Source organism: Podarcis filfolensis (assembly GCF_964270895.1).
Source record: "Podarcis filfolensis genome assembly, chromosome: 10".
In the NCBI taxonomy this organism is placed as follows: Eukaryota; Metazoa; Chordata; class Lepidosauria; order Squamata; family Lacertidae; genus Podarcis; species Podarcis filfolensis.
Genome location: NC_139612.1, coordinates 9,042,556 through 9,061,479, shown reverse-complemented (window position 1 = coordinate 9,061,479; position 18,924 = coordinate 9,042,556). Strand labels below are relative to the sequence as shown.

Sequence of the window (18,924 nt, the reverse complement as noted above, 5' to 3'; positions counted from 1 at the left end):
ATTGCTTGTGAAAGGCCAACAGGATACGAACAGCGTTGGGTTCAAATGATTCAGTGGGGCGCACTATTTGAGGTCAATAGATATGTGAAAAACTGAACTCAGTTTGCACACTTTTGCCAGGAAACGAGTGAAATAAATCTAGGGGAGAGATACGTGTTACTCTCTGTCGTGAGAAATAAAGGTTCTTATGCATAACGGTGCAAAGTAACAATCTTATAAATTCAGGAAATAAATATGTGTTCCTCTCTGCTGTCAGCAAGATAAGTGCTAATGCATGATTCAATAATTGTGCATGTTAGCAATCTCTTAAATCCATGAGCTGCTGTTTTGTGTTTTGTGTCTAGATTCGTGTTTTTCAAACAGATTGGATTAGCAGAGAAGCTGATAGCATCACAGCCCAGATTGCCTGTAAATGACACTGTCAATCTATGCTAGCTATCTCAGGAGAAAGTCCCATGGTGTTCAATGGGCCTTTTCCTTAGTAAGCGTGCTTTGGTTTGCCACTTTGCAGCTCAATCCTATGTGCATTTACTCTGAAGTCTGTCCCATTGAATTTCATGAGGGTTTCTTCCTAGCAAGGGTGTATATAGGGCTGCAGCCTAAGACTGCAAACATGTATGGGGCTGCAAGTGTGTATGGATTAGGGCAGGGCAGACCCAATGCATTTTGGCACCTGGCGGACCATGAAATGGGGTCCCTTTCACTGCCAGGGGAAGAAGGAGAGGAGTGAAGATCGACATCAGAAACAAAGGGGCATAAAGATCTATCTTCTTCTTTGACAATCACTCGTAGCCGAGTATGATTGTCTTCCATGAACACAGTCTTAATAGTTAGTCAGTAAGTGACCGTGGAGGCCAATTCTGGACCCACACATCCTTCCACAGTGGGGACATAGGTTTCCGGGCAGGAGTTGGTCATGGTGTGGATTTGCCAAGCGTGCCTTCCTCTTAGCACGTTTCTCCCTTGTGTCCTGTGTTAGAACGTCTTCAAAGCCCATGACACCTTTGGTAAAGGCTGTTCTCCAACTGGAGCGCTTGCAGGCAAGTGTTTCCCAATTGTTGGTGTTTATGCTACATTTTTAAGATTTGCCTTGAGACAGTCTTTAAACCTCTTTTGTTGACCACCAGTGTTATGTACTGAGTTGAATAGGATCCAAACTGCAGCAGTCTGATTGGTCCTAGAACAATAGGATCCAAAAGGCAGCAGTCTGATTGGTCCTAGAACAATGCAGCAGTATGATTGGTTGGCAGGAACCACCCAATCATGCTCCAGATAGAAGTGAATCTACAACCTGGTTGGCTTACAGTAGAATTCCGGAATTAGCCAATCATGTGCAGCCCATTGTGTAAATAATGTATATAAAGCAGATACCTTGAGGGGACTTTCATTCATTCCTCCTCACCACTATGAGCTGAATAAAGAGCATGAAATCACTTTGCGACTCTTGAGTATATTTCAACCAGCATTACGCTTTCCATTTTAAAGTTCAGGCTTTGTTGTTTTTCATTTGGTTAATAGCAGTACACAACTCTCCCAGATTTGGAGATACTGCAAGCTCATCTCTAACTTGTTTTTGCGAAATTTGTGAGAGGACCTCAGCAGCTACGGGGAAGTTGTGGTTAAAGAGATGTTGGTAATGTTCTTTCCAGCGCAGTGCGATAGCTTCTTTATCTTTTAGAAGTGTGGTACCGTCTGCTGAGCATAGGGGGCATATGCCATGATTTACTGGCCCATATGCACACATACACACAAATGCACACTCAGATTGTTGTAAGCAAATAATGCCTTATCTCCTGCGTTATGCCAATAAAGAAAACTCCGGAGACTGCAGGGTAGAAATCCAATGTTGTTTATTGCAAAACAATAGGTTACAATGGGATAGCTTTGCAAAAGTTGCAACTCAGCCCAGTGGTCCGGGCAGTGGTATTTATAAAGTTTCAAACAAAGCATTTCGATTTCCACCAATCATACATCATTACCTCATTTAAGTTGATAGATCAATCATATGCATAAGCATTGGCTGTTTCTGCTGACTAAGCTCGGATTCCCACCGTGTTCTGCGATGACCTTGCAGGAATACATTGTGTTAGTGTGCATGTTGGGAACCTGTATCACGTGTAGCCATTTGCATCATGTAGCAACTTATGTTCTAGCTATGCGCTGTATCTTTGTGATTTACATATTAGCTGTATTTCTGCCCCCAATGAGGGTGGCACATGTTGAAAAATCATCTGTTTCATAAAGTAACAGGCTACCATAACTTCTCTATTAGAAGCACACTCAAGGATTTACAAGGGTACACATTATCACATTTATTGTGGCCCTTTGGTCCACTCCCACAAGATCACCACACACTGATTACACCCAAGGGAACACATTGGGGGGAAATAAACAGGGTTTTTTTAAATTGAGGAACAGAATTCCACTCAACAGATTTATGGGGCAGGGCTATCATCTAACTAAAGAATGGCAACTTCAACTGATGGAATATGCAGTTTGCAGACCTTACATATAGAATAAGAGAACAAGAAGAACATACGTTTAAAGAAGATTGGAAAATGTTTATCGAATATATGGGGGGGGGGAATTGTGTATACTTGAAAACGTTGGCAGCTTTAAGATAAATTCAACAATGTAAATAAATTTTGATGGATGTAATACAGTAATGGAATACTGAATAGTTTAGTTTATGTAAAAGATGAAGGAATTTATGTTATGCAAAATGAAGCATGGAAAGAGAAGAAGGGAAGTAAAACTTAATGAAAATTGTGTGTGTGTGTGTGTGTATTCAATGCAGGATTGGTGGTTTGCTGTTTATTTGTTTCTGTTGTTGTTTGTAGTGTGCACAGGGTAGAGGTGTGCACAGGAATGAGGTGTGCACCTTTGACGAGGTACCACATTAAAGACATGCTTTTGAAGGGTGAATGTACTAGGTCTCCAGGGACTGAAGTAGGCATATAGAAAAGTGATGGTGCATAAATGTAACAGGACCCAGTACAGAGTACAAACCTAGAATTACAGAATTGTGGAACTGGGGGCCACACCAAAGGCCATCTAGCCCAACCCCCTGCAATGCAGGAAGAATAGCAGAAGAGTCTCTGACAGATACATCCCCCCACCAACTTGCTCTGCTTCAGGACCCTTTGCCTATTGCTTCATTACAGAGGCCAGAATTTTGCTTCCTCTCATATTCAAGATTTTTGAACCTGCATTGTTGTATATAAAACAGGAACTTTTCCATATTGTCTTCTAAATGGAGAAATAGATTGTTGGTCTTCTGGAGAAGTTAGCTTGCTTGTCTTCAGGGTAAATGACTTAAGAGGAATATTCATAGGAAACTGCCTTGGGAAGAGTCACACATTGACCCATCCACCTCAGCATCTTCTACACTGACCGGCAGCATCTCTCCCGGGTTTCAGACAGGGAACATTCTCTGCCCCACCTGGAGATGTCATCCAGGATTATCTATGAGGATGGTGATAATGCAAAGCAGATTGTCTAATCCTGTGCTATGGACACCCCTAGACTTGGGAGTCTTCTACTGCATTTCAAGGGATGTTGGGATTGTCTCCCTTTGGAAATGGGGCTGAACGAAGAATGATCCGATATAAAAAACATGAACTCCAAAAGAGAGGATTCACCTGCAGATGGAACAGCAGGTGCTTCCAAGTTCTGAAGAAACATCAGGAGGGGCAAGTTTGGCCCAGGGTCAAGGCCCAGGGTTGCCACGGTAACAATGACTTGCCCTCCTTTATGAAATCTCTTGCTTCCCCTTTAAAAGCCACCAGCTACAGGTGTCCATTGTGGGTTAGTGAGGAGAAACAGAGAGAGGTGCCGGTTCTATTGGTGCTAGGAGAGTAAGCAGAGCATTTGGATTTAGATTTGGACACCATGTTCAGAGCGTAAGTAGTATTTCTTCCCTTTCTCTATGTCTCCTGGGGTGGGATCCTGGAATCCCCTGCACAGCCTCAGCCCCCTGAAATTGTCTTGACCAGTCACTCCCCTCCCAAAGAGCTCAGCTCCTCCACACTCTTTCCCTGCCTTCCTATTTCCTCTCCTCTCCCATCTCATCAATTACATTCATTGTTTACATTCATAGGCCAGCTATCCTCCCAGGAGCTCAAGATGGCATACCTGGTTCTCCCTGCCACCAGTTTTTACCCTCACATCAACCCTGCAAAGTAGGCTAGGCTGAGGGAAAAAAGACTGGCTGAAGGTCAATCAGTGAGCTTCATGAAGATTTGAACCCTGGTCTTCCAGGTCCCCCTAGTCCAGCACTCTAACTACTACATGTCTCCCCGCCTCCATCTTCCATCTCTCCGTCAAGCCCACCTTCCTCTCTCGGCTGCCCAGTGTTGTTCTGCTTGTCTTCTTGGACCCCTTGATGCTTAGAGGACCCACCTAGCGGTCTCCTCCCTCTCTGGGCAGGGCTCTCCTTCAAAGACTAGGCAGAGGCACCCTTTAAATGCTGGCAATGCTTCTCTTTCCTTTGGGGTGGAGTGTTGCAATCCCTCATGGGATATAGCATAGCAGGAAAAGGAGAGCAAAGGCCTGTTTGATCCAGTGGCCAACCAGATGTCTCCAGGAAGCCCACAAGGAATAGCCCAATCCTGTTGATTGTCCTCTAACAGGTGGCTTCAGTGGTAGACTGCCTCTAAACCTGGAAGTTCTACATACTGCAGCTATTTCAGATCATAATCACAAATAATCTCCTCCTCTTCCTCAATGAATAGGTGTGACCCCCCCTCTTTCCAACCTTGCAAAGCAGTCGTCCTTTGCACATCTTTTGGCTGCCAATTTCACAAACCAATTAAGTGTTATGTGAAGAAGTGCCCATCGATGTTAATGAATGACCCAAAGCTCTGCTATTCGATGGGGCAAAAATCTCTCCCATGTTTGTTTCATAAAATCTATATACCACTTCATTGTGTATATATACATCTCACACCTCGAAGCGGTTTACAAGAAGGTAAAACAATGTCGACAAGGCCTCGTTCCTGTCAGCAATCATGCTGCAGTATCCTGCACTAACTGCAGCTTCCAGGTCAAACACAAGGGAAGCCCGGCGTATAGTGCATGGCATCTAGTCTTGAAGCAATCAGGGCATGAACTGGGGTAGCCAGGCTCTCTTGGTCCTGGAGTGGCAGGAGCTGGTACCTCCTTTCTCTCCAAGCCCTGAATGCTCTTGGCCGCCTCTCTGCAGCTGTTATGAAGTCCTACAGTTCATTCAACTGCAGAAGGAGGGAAGGAATTGGGAGGGATGTGCTGGCAATTCTCTATTAGGCTAAACGTATTTCTGTTCTGCATCATCTCTTCTAGGTTCAAGCGACTGAGAAGCTTCATGCAGCCAGAAAGGAGCAATGAAGTGGCCCCGCTCCAGCACAAGGAACAGCCTGTGGCCAGTGGCGGGGGAAGCCAGAACATCAAAGAAGACGGGCACCCAGAGGAGGGGCGATCTGCCCACTGTGACAGAGCGATTTGCCCTCCTAGGGGTGCCATCGGGGGTGCCCAATGCTCTAAGAGGTGCCATCGCCTCAGAAAGAACAGAAAAGTGGCCCTGCTGTAGCGCGAGAAGAAGCTTATGCCTCCAGGTGAGGAAGTTCCCCCTGCGCCATTTTTGGAAGGGTAGGAATAGGCTAGGGGGGGCAGCTCAGGGTATAGGATTTGTGGGGGAGGGGAAGCTAGTAAGAAAAAACCAAAAGAGCCAGAGTGCTGGATCCAACCCAATGTTCATCTGGTCCAGCATCTGGAAACCCACCCCAGTGGCCAGCCACTTTTGTGGGGTTGATGAAGATGCTATTGACTGAGAGAGGAGAGGAAGCATTTCTAGTGGAAGCTGGAGGCGGAGTCAGCTGGTAGGACAGGGCAGGGGGACAGTGGTCAGCTAGAGGGCCACATTCTCTTGTGAGCCACATTCGGGGGGCTGCAGGCCAAGATTGGCCCCCAAGGCCTGTGGTTTGCCACCCCTCTAGGAGGAGTGTAGAAGCAGGGAAATCAAGGAGAAGAGTCTTGGAATAATCTTGGAAGTTGCAAAGGGACGAACTAACCTGTCCCCATGTCCTTCTCTTGTTGCAGTTGTGACAAAGCTATCCCAGATCTTCCTGGAACTTGAGGTTAGTACTGGGGGAAACAAAAGAGGAGGGAGTGGATTCCCCCAGACCCTCTGCCTGCTGACTATGGTCTTTGCCCCCAATTCTGCAGTGGCATGTGTTCTTGGGGTGTCAGGATGATGCCAGAGGCATGTCCTGCCCTCTTCCCAGGTGCTGCCCTTCCACCTCTGCCCAGGAGGCTGCAGGGCCCATGGAGGTCCTCTGGGGCAAGGGATTGGGCCCAAGCCTGAGGGAGGCCACTCTTTCCTAGCTCCTTGCACCTGTCAATGGTGGGTTTTGTAGTGTCACGAAAGGCGTCTCATCCAGCTTTCTCTTTCCTCTGCAGAAAACAACAGCCGAACATCAGCTGCCAGAACCCAAATAAGGTAAATGAATCTGCACACCTTGGGGACTTTTCACTTAGTAGCCTTATGGTTCATTCCTGAGAAAGACCTCCCAGGCCTTCTTGCTGTGCCTTGCAGGCCTTTTTCACTTCGCCCCAGTAGGCAGGGCCCTGACTGACTCCAGCTACAAAAGCTGAGGTGGCTGAACCCTTGGGTTTGGGTATTGTTTAGAATGCTTAGTTGAGAAAGGCTGTTAATTCAGTCTCTCTTTTTCATTCTCTTTCAGAGGACATCATTGTCGAAGATATAGAATGACTTTGATTTGGAGAATCCTTTCTTGGATACAGAAAGTCTCTCTTTTTCATTCTCTTCCAGAAGACCTCCTTATTGAAGATCTAGAATGAGCTTCTGGTGTGCTGCGCTCAGAGACGGGTCGAGGGAAGGTGCTCCGCTGTGGTGGAACACACCCTATCACGGAGAAAGGGAGTTAGGGGAGAACGAGAGCGATGAGATTGAGATTGAGAAGAGCCAGGAGAGGGAGAGGCAAGACGACGCGAGATTGCCTTGAGAGTTGGGAGGAGAGAAACGCAGGAAGGCAAATGAAGACAGGGAAGGAGGGAGAAAGGATTGAAGAGAGGTGAAAATGGCGGGGACAAATGCTGACTGCTGACTCACCCTTACCGTGTCAGGAAGAAACCGGAAACAATGAAAAAAATTAGTCCTTTTGGGGATGAAGTCTATTTAGAACTCTAAACCTCAGAATGTATCATAAGTTGGTATCATAGTGGCTTTATGATGTGGAGGGTCTTAGTATCTCATTGCCAAATTTCATCCACCATATAAACAAGCAGGGAAGGAATAGCACGACACCTCTTCTTCTTTGGCGATCCCTCGTAGCCGAGTAAGATTGTCTTCCATAAACACGGTTTTAACCATGAGTCCGTAAGTGACTGTGGAGGCCAATTCTGGATCCACACGCCCTTCCACAGTGGGGACATTGGTTCCCTTGTGTCCTGAGTTCAAGTGCCTTCAAAGCCCATGACACGTTTGGTAAAGGCTGTTCTCCAATTGGAGCGCTTGCAGGCAAGTGTTTCCCAATTGTTGGTGTTTATACTACATTTTTAAAGATTTGCCTTGAGACAGTCTTTAAACCTCTTTTGTTGACCACCAGCATTACGCTTTCCACTTTTAAGTTCAGAATAGAGTAGTTGCTTCGGAAGACAATAATCAGGCATGCAAACAACACGACCAGTCCAACAAAGTTGATGTTGAAGCATCATTGCTTTGACACTGGTGATCTTTGCTTCTTCCAGTACACTGGTAATTAGTTCGCCTGTCTTCCCAAGTGATGCATAAAAATTTTCAGAGACAACATTGATGGAATCTTTCGAGCAATTGGAGCTGGTGTGTCTAAGTGGTCCATGTTTCACAAGCATACAGTAAGGTTGGTAGTACAATAGCTTTGTAAACAAGCATTTGGGTTTCCCTCCAAATGTCCCAGTCCTCAAACACTCTGCACTTCAATTGGGAGAAAGCTGCACTCGCAGAGCTGAGCCAATGCTGGATTTCGGCATCAGTGTCGGTCCTTGTGGAAAGATAACTGCCCAGGGTCTACATTGGTATCTGTTGCCTCTGTAGATCATGCCACCTGAGGCCTCACCTTGCCTCTTGGGAGGGCCGGCCCTGGATCAGGGCCCTGCTCTGCTGCCTTCTGTGATGCCAGTGTTGTGCTCCACTATTCCACTTGCTGAATGTGTGGGAACAGGGTCCCTGGTGGCAGCCGCCAACAGCATTCCCCAAAACAGGGATTTTTTTGTGGGTGAGAAGGAGCTAAGCTAGCCTGTGGCACCTTGGATCCTGAACTGGGGCAAATCATGTGCTCTAAATGCAGATTTGACTGTTATTCCAGCATTGCACATGGAGCAAGGGGCGCAAGGCTGAGGTAAAGGATCTCATAAGGCCATCTAGCAAATTTGGGGCTGGACCGAGCTTTCAGCCCATAAATTTAGTCACGATACTTATTCTGGCTCTCAGTCCGGAACGATGAAGCATGTTTAGTGCGTCACTGAAGCCATAGCACAATTTGTCCTGTTTCATACATTGCAATTAGGAATAGTATGTCTGGAGATGGTATCATAAATATCTTATCAGTTTCATCTTGGGACCTCAGTTCCATTTCTGCAACCTTCTCCCGATTTTTACTGTTGGTTTTTACGATTCCTTTTCCACTTACGAGCGCTAGAAAAGAAGAGCAGATGATGGATTGCTTTCATGAAAGTTTTCCAGGCAAGTCTCACTTTGAGTTTAAATGCACAGTGCTTTTTATAGGTTGTGTGAATCATTTTAAAGTTTCTCCATAAATTTCAAGCCCTAAAGACCCTTCACACCAGTTTTTGTTTGTTTGTTTACATTTAAAAAAATAATAATCTCTTGATGGCTGCTCCTATTCACATTATTAGCTGTGGGTGAAGTATAATTTGTTTTGGCTCAGAAAATGTATGCTACAGAAATGTCAGGGCTTTTCAAAATGTGTCAGAGCTGCCGGCTCACATTTGCACAAGCCAAGAAAAACTATGACAAAGAGCATAACAATGGCTTTTGAACTTCTGTTGGAGAGGAAGAAAATCCATCTTTCTATTTTTGCTTTTGGCAGCGGAGAGGCAAACTTGACATACGTTCCCCACCCCTCAGAAAAAGATTTGAGTGAAAGCGCTGTCTCTGATGTCGCTCTCCCTCTTCTGTTCTCTCTCCTATCTGTGGCCGGCTAGAATAGCTGGATTTTCACACTGAAAATTTAGAAAGTACAGGATGAAGGAACCAGGAAGGTGGCCCTCCATGTGTTCCTATTTTCCAAGAACAGTCCCAGATTTACAGAAGCCGTCCTGGTTTCTGATTTGATCCTGGAATGTCCTGCTTTTCCTTATGACGTCCCTATTTTCATCAGAGAAATGTTGGAGGGTATGAAGTTCTGCAACCCCTGAGCCAAGGAGATACAACCTTTAGAAGACATCTGAAGGCAGCGCTGTAGAGGGAAGTTTTGTTTGATGTTTAATGTTTTATTATGTTTTTATATCTGTTGGAAGCTGCCCAGAGTGACTGAGGCAACCCAGTAGGGTATAAATAAATTATTATTATTATTATTGAATAGGATGTCCCTATTTTCATCGGAGCAACATTAGCGGGTATCAGCTTGGTAGGTCGCAACTTGTATACCCCTGATTTAAATAAAGAAGCCTTACTGTACTGAAGATCTGAGCAGGTAATGTAGGAAATCGTACTCCTTTTATTCCAAACCTGCTGGTATAAAGCTGTGTATGTTCGTTGGGCAGCGTACTGTGTGAGGACTGGGGAAGGACTGCTGGAGTTTGTTTATTTAGGGGAGGGGTCAGCAACCTTTCTCAGCCATGGGCCGGTCCACCGTCCCTCAGACCATGTGGTGGGCCGGACTATATTTTGGAAAAGAAAAAAAAAATGAACGAATTCCTATGCCCCACAAATAACCCAGAGATGCATTTTAAATAAAAGCACACATTCTACTCATGTAAAAACACCAGGCAGGCCCCACAAATAACCCAGAGATGCATTTTAAATAAAAGGACACATTCTACTCATGTAAGAACATGCTGATTCCCTGACCGTCCGCAGGCCGGATTGAGAAGGCAATTGGGCCGCGTTCAGCCCATGGGCCTTAGGTTGCCTACCCTGATTTAGGGGCACACACCTGTCGTTCAAAGTGGTGCAATGCCAGTAGAAACGTGCCATTGTGTAGAATCCGAAGTTAACTTCCGAGAAGTGACTTTCAATAAGCCTCCTGCTCAGACTGGCTATTGTGAGATCAATTCCCGTGCTCGTATCGCAAGAGAAGAATCGTGGAAAGATGTCTGTGTCCTGCGTAAGGGGCGGCTTGAAAACAGAGCGGTCTATTTTGTCAGCCAAGTGTCTCCCCCACTTCTCGCACACCTCCCTTTTGCACGCACGCATGCTACAAACAGGGAGGGCTTCTTTCGTTGCTCCACGTTTGGCAGAGACTTAGCTGCTTCTGTTTATAAAGGCCCAAGCAGTCAGCGAGGAGAGAGAACGTGCTATTGGTTTAGTTAGTTCATGACTTGCAGCAGCAGCAGCAGCAGCAGCTCCAAAGTTGTATCCCGGGGGTCTCAATTCTCCGCTCCTCTTTCAGCTGTGCAAAGTCAGCATCACTGCTACCGACTGAGGGCTTTCAGCTCACTGACTGACGGGATCTCAGCTGGTTTCTCGCTTTCAGGGAACAGTTGCAAGAGCAATCCACCAAGGAAAAAGAATGCATGCCTCTAGAAGGTAGGTGAAACATGTTGGTAAAAGGGAAAGCAGAAGGAGAGCACGTCATGCAGAGCTTTCCATCATGAAAGGCAAATGTTACGGATGCTGGTGCTATATTCAAACCAAAACTTTATTGTGGTCCAAAGACCCACCAAACAATTTCAAAACTAGATACGGTTAAAACGACCAGACAGACAGATGGAAGAAACCAAGGCAGTCATTTTGTTTTATCCAGGGCATAATGATCTTTGTTTCTTATAATCTCCAAAAGAAACTTTGCCATGGCCAGTGTACTATCATCTGACCTGTCTTCCAAAAGATATTTAATATGGGAGGCTTTGGATTTTCCCGGCAAATTTGCCAGTGAGGGTTTGATCAGATGATACCTTGCTTGCTCACATTGCCCACAATACAGAAGGATCAGCTTCATGCAATCAACGTCCTGGGAACGTAACCAAAGCCTATTCTGATAGGGGATGCCTCTCAGCCTGCCATTTAGAACTTCCGAGGGAAATACGTTTAGTCTGGCTTTGGTAAATAAACGCCAATAGGTAGGTACAGACAAATTCCTAAGGTATGAGGATATCTGAAAGTCATACCCATATTGGATTCCAGCTGCAACCGGGCTACAAATTCCATAAGATCGGGATGGTGCTATATTTTATATGCAGCTTCAGACTACTGTGCTGAAAGACCGACTAGGGGATAATTAATGAGGCTGCTGACACGGTGGGGTTTGGTTTTGTGTGTGTGTGTCAGGAACAATGCAATGGAAGGAACTAAGGGTTTCTTCATACAACATTGTTAAGACACAAGTAGCACAGTTATGACATTTCCTGGGGGAAGCAAGGGCCATAGTTTGTAAGAGAGCATCTACTTTGCATGCGGAAGGTTAAGCGTAGGCTTTAATCTTTAGCATCTTTAGGTAGGGCTAGGAGAGACTCTGTAAAGTAACGCCTTAAACGTTAGTAGTAGGCAACAGGCTAAATCTATTGTTTCTTTTTTCTTTTGGCAGAATACACTGCCTTCGTGCTCACAGGCCAAAACCTGCTGCTACCACCGGAGAGGCAGTGCAGAATTCTTGTGGGTGCAAACAGCGGTGTCGAAATGAGCAAACTGCCGTCGGTACACTCTACACACTCATTGTCATGGTCATCCTAATTGCAATTTGGGGAGTCTGGGCCAGGAAAGATTTCTGAGCATGCTGAAGGAAGATGTTCGATATCAAAAGCTCAGAGAGACCCTCTTAGGGACAGGAAGGGCAAAACGCTCGGCTTATACACACCGGAACTGTTATCGAAGGACAATTGCCGATGGATGCAAAGTCTCTCTCTGCCCCTCTTTCTGGCAACGCTCAAAATTCAAGAGAGAAAAGAATGCAAAGTGATGATTCTTTCGAGACTGCTTTGTATAATGATGATCGTAAAATGATGCAGCTCTGTAAATCCTGTAAATGTAAAGTATGTAAAATATAAATATAAAATATACCTATTTTAAGAAGGCTGGGTCAGTGTTTTCGCTTGGTGTAATTTCGTCTTTGATTTAACAGGCTCCCAGTTTTGTAGCACCGAACTTGGGCGGGGTCATCCAGAAAGAGTGGAAACGGTGTGGTTAATCATATCATTGGATCTCGGTAGATCTAGTTCATTATCTAATAACTCACGTCAACATTCGGTCAATCCCTAAAATAGGACAATGGCAACAAGGATGTGACTGCTCTTCCTGCTGCACAATGGTAATAGAGAACTAGACTTGTTGTTGTTGTCATTTAATTCATTGTGTGATGCTTTGGCTGCAAGTTGTGGGTGCAAATAAGGCTCTCTCTGGGCACAGCACATAGACCATGTGAATCTCTGCCTTAGTGGAACACACCCACCCCACCTCACACCACAGAAATTAGACAGTCTTCTTCCTCATACCCAAGCAATTTGCTGAACAAACCACACATGCATTGAGCCATAGGAAAGAACATTTCTTTCTTTTTTTTTTTTTTAAATAATATTTATTGAAGTTTCCAAAATACAGAAAGAGAAGAAAAGAAATTATGAAGATACATTCAGAACCTTATTTTCAAACATCCACTTTCTGGGACTCCCCCCTTCCCCCACCCCTACCGTATTCCCCTTTCATATTGTTGTTTCCACAAGTTCTATTTCTGATTTAAAGCACAATTTATATACCCCATTGTTCAAATTTAAATTTATACAAACCTTATGCAACACCCTTGATAAAAAAAAAAAGCAAAAGATCTCTCCCCATAGCCCACCCCCTTTTCTTTCCACAATGTCCCCCTTTTTTCCCATTAAAGTAAAAGCACACAGAATAAAAGTATAAAAAAATAAAAAATATATTAGAAAAAAGAAAACCAATTCAAAAAATAGTTGCAAGCCTTTGGATTCTAATTCTCCCTCCCCTTCCCCGGTTTAATTTCCCTTATCCTCCAATCTATGTTTCCAGCCTGGAAATCTTAAGTCCATCAATCCCATTTTTCCCCCAACTCCTTGCAGAATTATTTCCCATTTCTAGGATTACTTTCTTTAAAAATTAATTCCTAAATCTTTAAAAATGTCAAATTATAAAATTCCCCCCATTGTTCTTTCAAGGTTATAGTCCAGCTTCCTCTTGTTCCGCTGCTAAAACTTTCTTATTCAGAAGTTTAGTAACTCTACATGGGTTGTTGTTATTCAGGAACAAAAACTTGCGTTCAGTCCCTTCCTTCTTCAGTAAGGTATTCTGTTGTCTCCTTTTAGTCTAAACACCCTGTAGACAAGATTCAGTTTCCGTTTTGCAGCTTTCCCAGGAGATAACCAGTTCTGTGAAATTCCGGAGTGTTGTATTTTTCCCGGCTTACGCCCATCTTTGTAATGTCCCGAAACTCCTCTAGGGGGGTTGTTGTAACTTTGTTTCCAAAAATCCGATTGTTCTCCGTATTTTCGCCATTTTGTATTCAAGTCTTAACAAATTATATCAAGTTGTAACAAATTTGACCAGCAAGGTCCTTGTAATAAAATCCTCTTTAATATTCCGACTTTGACAGCTACTTTGACAGCTGTCAAAATCACCGGCTCTTTTCACCAGGCTCACTCCTCAATCGCCCCGGTTCCCAGGGAGGGGGGTGCATTTTCCTTCTCCTTCAATTCTTCCTCCAGCACAATTCTTGTACTTTCCCATCATGGAATTCTTAATTTAGCAAAGATACCGTTCTTTTTGGGCCTTGGCTTCCCAATCCTTGTTTTAAAATGTCTACAATAGGGAGGGGGACTGACTTCCTTTTTAGATCCCCCCCCGCTCGTCTCAAATCCCAAAAATTTTTCTTCTTTTAAACCCGATTTCCAATTTACTCACGGGTTGTTGTTAAAAGTCCAAATTCTCAATGGAAGAGGTCAGCGCTCTCCGCCGGATGGCATGCGGCTTCGCTCGGCAGGGATGGCAGAGGACTCAAAGCACCACGCTTCTCCCCGGCACCCGATCCGTAGCCTTTAAAAAGGCTCCTTCACGAGTCGGGAGGGCGCTAGCGGTGCTAGCCGAGTCTCCAAGTCCACGGCCCCCGTGGCCGTGGTTTCTAAGGGTCCCCGCATCGCCGGTGCGGTAAAACCCAGCCCCTGCCGAGCCGGCTCCCTCCGGAGCTCGGAGGGAGTCCGCCATTCGGCGATGGCGCCAACCCGGAAGTCCCCATAGGAAAGAACATTTCATTAGGTATCTATAGGGCAGCTAAGTTGTTCAGGCGACCCCTGGGCATGTTGGAAGTGTGTGTGCATAACGAACAGCGTCTTCCAGTTAGAACTGTTCCATCTCTTGTGGGGTGTGCATGCAGTGTGGAACAGAACAGATCACCCATCAGGCCCAAACATCATGAACAAATTCCAGTGATGCTATTGAACAAGGGTAACCATCGTAATACTCTTTGATTGTTGTGGACTACAACTCCCAACATCCCCAAGTACCTGTTGGCAATGATGACTAGGCCTGCTGGGAGCTGTAGTCCAACACATCTGGAGGGAACCAGGTTGGTTACACCTGCTACTGAGTACCACTGATATTACTATCTGATCCTCTTGCATGATGTGAGAGAGCAGGAGCACAAATGAAGAGGAGACTCATGCAAGGAGAGCTCAAGTCCATATATTTGAAGTTCCTCACCCAGATGTAGATGAGATCCAGACCTGCTTAGTTTCCACAAGGTTGATGCATTGAGACTATGCACTCAATTCTGTAGAGGAAGACTTTGGCGCCGTGGGAAAGGTGAAGTTGCATATACATATCAGTTGTGCTGCTGACTCAGTAGCTGGCATTCAGAAAGCCCTTAACCTCTCTATTTTATCTGTAACGTGAATGTGTAATACTTGCTCATCTTGCTGGTTTTTTGGAGAGGTGAATTAATTAACATTACCAAAGCACCGATCTTCTGTGCTAAAGGTTATGTTTAAATATGCTATGACTGTAATGTTGCTTCTTACCTAGAAGGTCAACACTTCGTTTATTGCCTCTCATTTTAATTTGTGGGGGCTGGCTGCACCGTATAGACTTTTGTCAATAACGATAGGGGATGTAAACCTGAAGATCTGCGTGAGACCTGAAACAAAATATTGCAGTGGATCACAAACCCCCAAGAGGACAGCTCCTGTTTATAGCTCCAGCCCCCCTGGGAGAAGAGCCCTGTAGCCCTGCCCAAACCTCCAGGGGTGGGGTGGAGGGGGTCAGTTGTGAGGAAGGAGAAAACAACATTTTCCCTCACTCCCCATAGGCCTTCCCTAGGTGCTAAACAACTTGAAAGTCATCCCCTGCACTATTAGCATGGGTTAATGTGTCCCCTCCAGCAAGTTTCCACAACCTGTTGCCCATTCAAGATATTGGGGGCTGCCACTCCCACCGTTGCTGGCCATTTGGCATGCTGGCTGAGGCAGTTGGGAGCTGTGGCCCAAGACATCTGGAAGACCCCCAGGTTGCATGTGTCAGGATTTTCTGCCAAAATACAGGCATTCATCAGCAGATAAGGCAATGTGAAAAGCATTCATTACAGGTGGACAGTTTGGTACCACTGCCTCAGATACCATCAGCTCAGCTTTAAAGCAATAAAAGTTATTTTCCCTTTAGAAGGATAAAATGATCCGCACAGCTCTCTTGACAGCATCCTTCTAACAAAGGAGACATGAGCAAAGCATAGCTGGTGTATTACTTAAAGGGCAGCAAAAACATTCATGCAAACCCTAAGGTACTGTTGGTGTGTTTCAACTCTAGGGCCACAAGCAGTGAAAAGGAACGGTTTTACAATCCCTTCTGTTTATGTTAACTGGGCTGGAGTGATTTTTCACACATGTTCAAAAAAGGGATATGACTTAAAACGTACCTGCTTGCCGTTAGTTCAAACTACCAAAAATAGTGTCTGCTCTCCAGCCAACAAGTTGGATGATATATTCCATGTGCCATTTGCTTTGTCAGGCAATGAAAACAAGCCTTTAATTTTCCATGATAATACTGCTGAAGTGTTGTTTCAGAAGCTTCAGATCCTTCCCTCTTCTAGCTCTAGATATTATCCTACAGATCCCACACCCCCACACCGGTCCAGCTTTTGAAAAGACAGATTATCCTGAAAACCTGTGAAAACAACGAAATTGTTGGCACTACCATTTCTTCCAATCCCTTTCAAAGGAAAATATTGCAGCTAGCATAATCTTTAGCATGGGGTCCCAATTTGCAAGAATTCTCTTCTAGCGTTAATATATTTATTTTAAGTTTTGCAAACACAGGAGCTTAGGGGAAGGCTGCTAGGCTTGCCAAATAATTAAGTGACTTTTATTTTAAGAACCGATCACTAAACGATTCCTAATTAGGGAACACTTATAAATGAACATCTTTCCTAACCAGCTCTCCATAAATACCGAGTTACTCTCCTCATAAGTCAAATTTAGGGCTTCTGCTCTTCAAAGTTATTGTTATTAGTATTAGTATTGTTAGATTTTCATCACACCCTCCTGCCTGAAGGAGCCTAAAGTGGCAAAGTTGTGGTATTTATCGGACCGCCTCTCCTGGTATGCCCCACAGAGGACCTTAAGGTCCATGAATAACCATAGTTTAAAGGTCCCGGGCCCTAAGAAAGTCAGACTATCCTCCACAAGGGCCAGGGCCTTTTCAGTGATGGCTCTGACCTGGTGGAATGCTCTGTCCCATGAGACTAGGGCCCTGCAGGATTTAACCTCCTTCTGCAGGGCCTGTAAGACCGAGCTATTCCGCCTGGCTTTCAGTTTGAATTTAGCCTGATCTTTGATTCCCCTCCCTTCCCTCCCCTTTTTATAAAGATTACCTGCTCTAGGACCCCACAGCTAATTCTCCCCTGGCCTCCTCGCTGGCCCAAATAGAACTAATTTAACCAGCTAGCCCTGGTGACCATCTAATGCTTACTGGATGGATTTTCACCCAAAATGATTTTTGAACTTTGAATTTATTGTTATTCATGCTTTTATATTGTATTTTATGCTGGGTTTTTTTTGGTATCACAATTAAGTGTTTTAAATTTGTTGTTAGCCGCCCTGAGCCCGGTTTTCTGAACCGGGAAGGGCAGGGTATAAATAAATAAATTATTACTATTACTATTACTATTATTATTATTATTAATATTAAATTTGGAGTAGGTGTGATCTCAGCACCAAACCCTCACAAAACATCACCCCCAAGTAGTAAATGATGGTTTGTATTTGCCTTGGAAATCACGTTTAAACCCAAGTCTGCAATTATGGTTCACGGTCCATGTTAGTTTGGACGTAACTGCAAACTACTGTATAGTGTGCTGCAATCCAGAAAAAAGAGGAACCATTAGTTCCTGGTCTAGCATTGCATATACCTAATGTAATATGCTTATTGTATTAAGGTTAAACCAGCAATCTTTAACAAATAAAGAAGAGGGTATGATATCTTACAGGACAGAGATGGGGAGCATATGGCTTTCTAGGGATTGTTCAACGGCAGCTCCCACCAGTATTTCCAATGTTTAGGGGGTAAGGGAAGCTTATAATAGGACCAGAGATTTATTTGTTTGAGAAAATATATTGACACCTTAATAATAGGACAGATTCTAAGTTTCTCAATCCCTTTTGCCAAATTCATTCAAATGATGACTAATAACATCCCTGCAACATGTCAGTTAATCTTCCTTCTGTTTACTTCTCCATCGAATACAGGGTTTTGCAAACTTGGGTCTCCAGCTGATTTTGGACTACAACTCCCCATCATCCCTTGCCAGCAGGACCAGGGACCAGGGATGATGGGAATTGTAGTCCAAAAACAGCTGGAGACCCAAGTTTGGGAAACCCTGATCTAATACTATGACTGGCTTGTGGCTGGCTTCACATTCCTCATGACCTCAAAGCTGAGAGAATGCCAAACCAGAGGCCAGCAAGCTCTATCCTCTCCCTGATCAGTGCCATGCAAGCGTCCCTGACTGGAACAGATGAACTGTGGTAGGATCAAGGGGCATGCACAAACTGAATAGCACTCACAGCTGCTGCGCTCATATGGAGGCTGGAGCCAGGCCTATTTCAGGGCTTATATGCAAATAAACACATAACGCTGCTGTATAATGAATACAGGTGACTCTCGGCTTATGCTGGGATTACGTTTCAGGGATATCGCATAATGCCCAAATGTGTATAGTAGAAACTCATTGGGTTCTATATATATCTATATTGAAATATATGTATTTGCCAAGTGCATAAAGCTGAATGTGCCCAAGTTAAATGTGTGCAAGCTGCCAGTTACTTATACCACTAAAACAGCTAACATGTGCTCCCTTCCATTTTTCCTGGGACACCAGAAACTGTAATAATCAGGGGCAAGGGGGCATTTAATAACCAGGTGAATTTACCTTGAGACCATTGGTGGAAGGTGTTTGCTTGCGTTCAAGCTCCAATATTCCCTTTCAGGCAAACAAAGATGGCATTTTTCATTGGGCCAGACTGGCAAGTGTCCTCATGGTTTTTTTCTCTTTTCCTGTGGTGTGTAAGCACAGCCCATTGCAAAAGTTGTGGGGAGCAATTATTGTACAATGCGCATCTTTGCTGTGTGGCCAGACTTGGACAGGCTTGATTTTTGCAGGGTGGGGGATGCAACAGGGGTTAATGGAAGGTAGGGTACTAAATGGTAGCCCAAAATTTTGGTACTTTCCAGCTTTCTAATACCCTCTGAGAAGAAGCATCTGCAGA

The 18,924-nt window shown here is 44.6% G+C and overlaps 1 protein-coding gene and 1 long non-coding RNA gene across 7 annotated transcripts in view; one reads left to right on the top strand and one right to left on the bottom strand.

Moving 5' to 3' along the window:
- Positions 1-1,833: 1,833 nt before the first annotated feature.
- TPRKB (TP53RK binding protein) overlaps positions 1,834-18,924 on the bottom strand; it is a 29,097-nt gene continuing 12,006 nt past the window's right edge. The window contains exons 6-11 of one of the 6 annotated variants that reach the window (XR_014539426.1): positions 18,588-18,712; positions 16,077-16,324; positions 12,218-12,411; positions 12,015-12,082; positions 10,394-10,740; positions 1,834-8,671 (exon numbers count right to left, since the gene is read on the bottom strand). The gene's annotated coding sequence lies outside the window, so the exon portion shown is untranslated. Of the gene's footprint in view, positions 8,672-10,393; positions 12,083-12,217; positions 12,412-16,076; positions 16,325-18,587; positions 18,713-18,924 lie in introns of all 6 variants that reach the window. The other 5 variants (XR_014539428.1, XR_014539425.1, XR_014539427.1 and 2 more) reach the window with 5 other exon arrangements.
- On the top strand, positions 10,620-12,232 carry LOC310744268. Its single transcript, XR_014539475.1, has 2 exons — positions 10,620-10,747; positions 11,745-12,232. It is a non-coding gene; the product is annotated as an uncharacterized lncRNA (long non-coding RNA).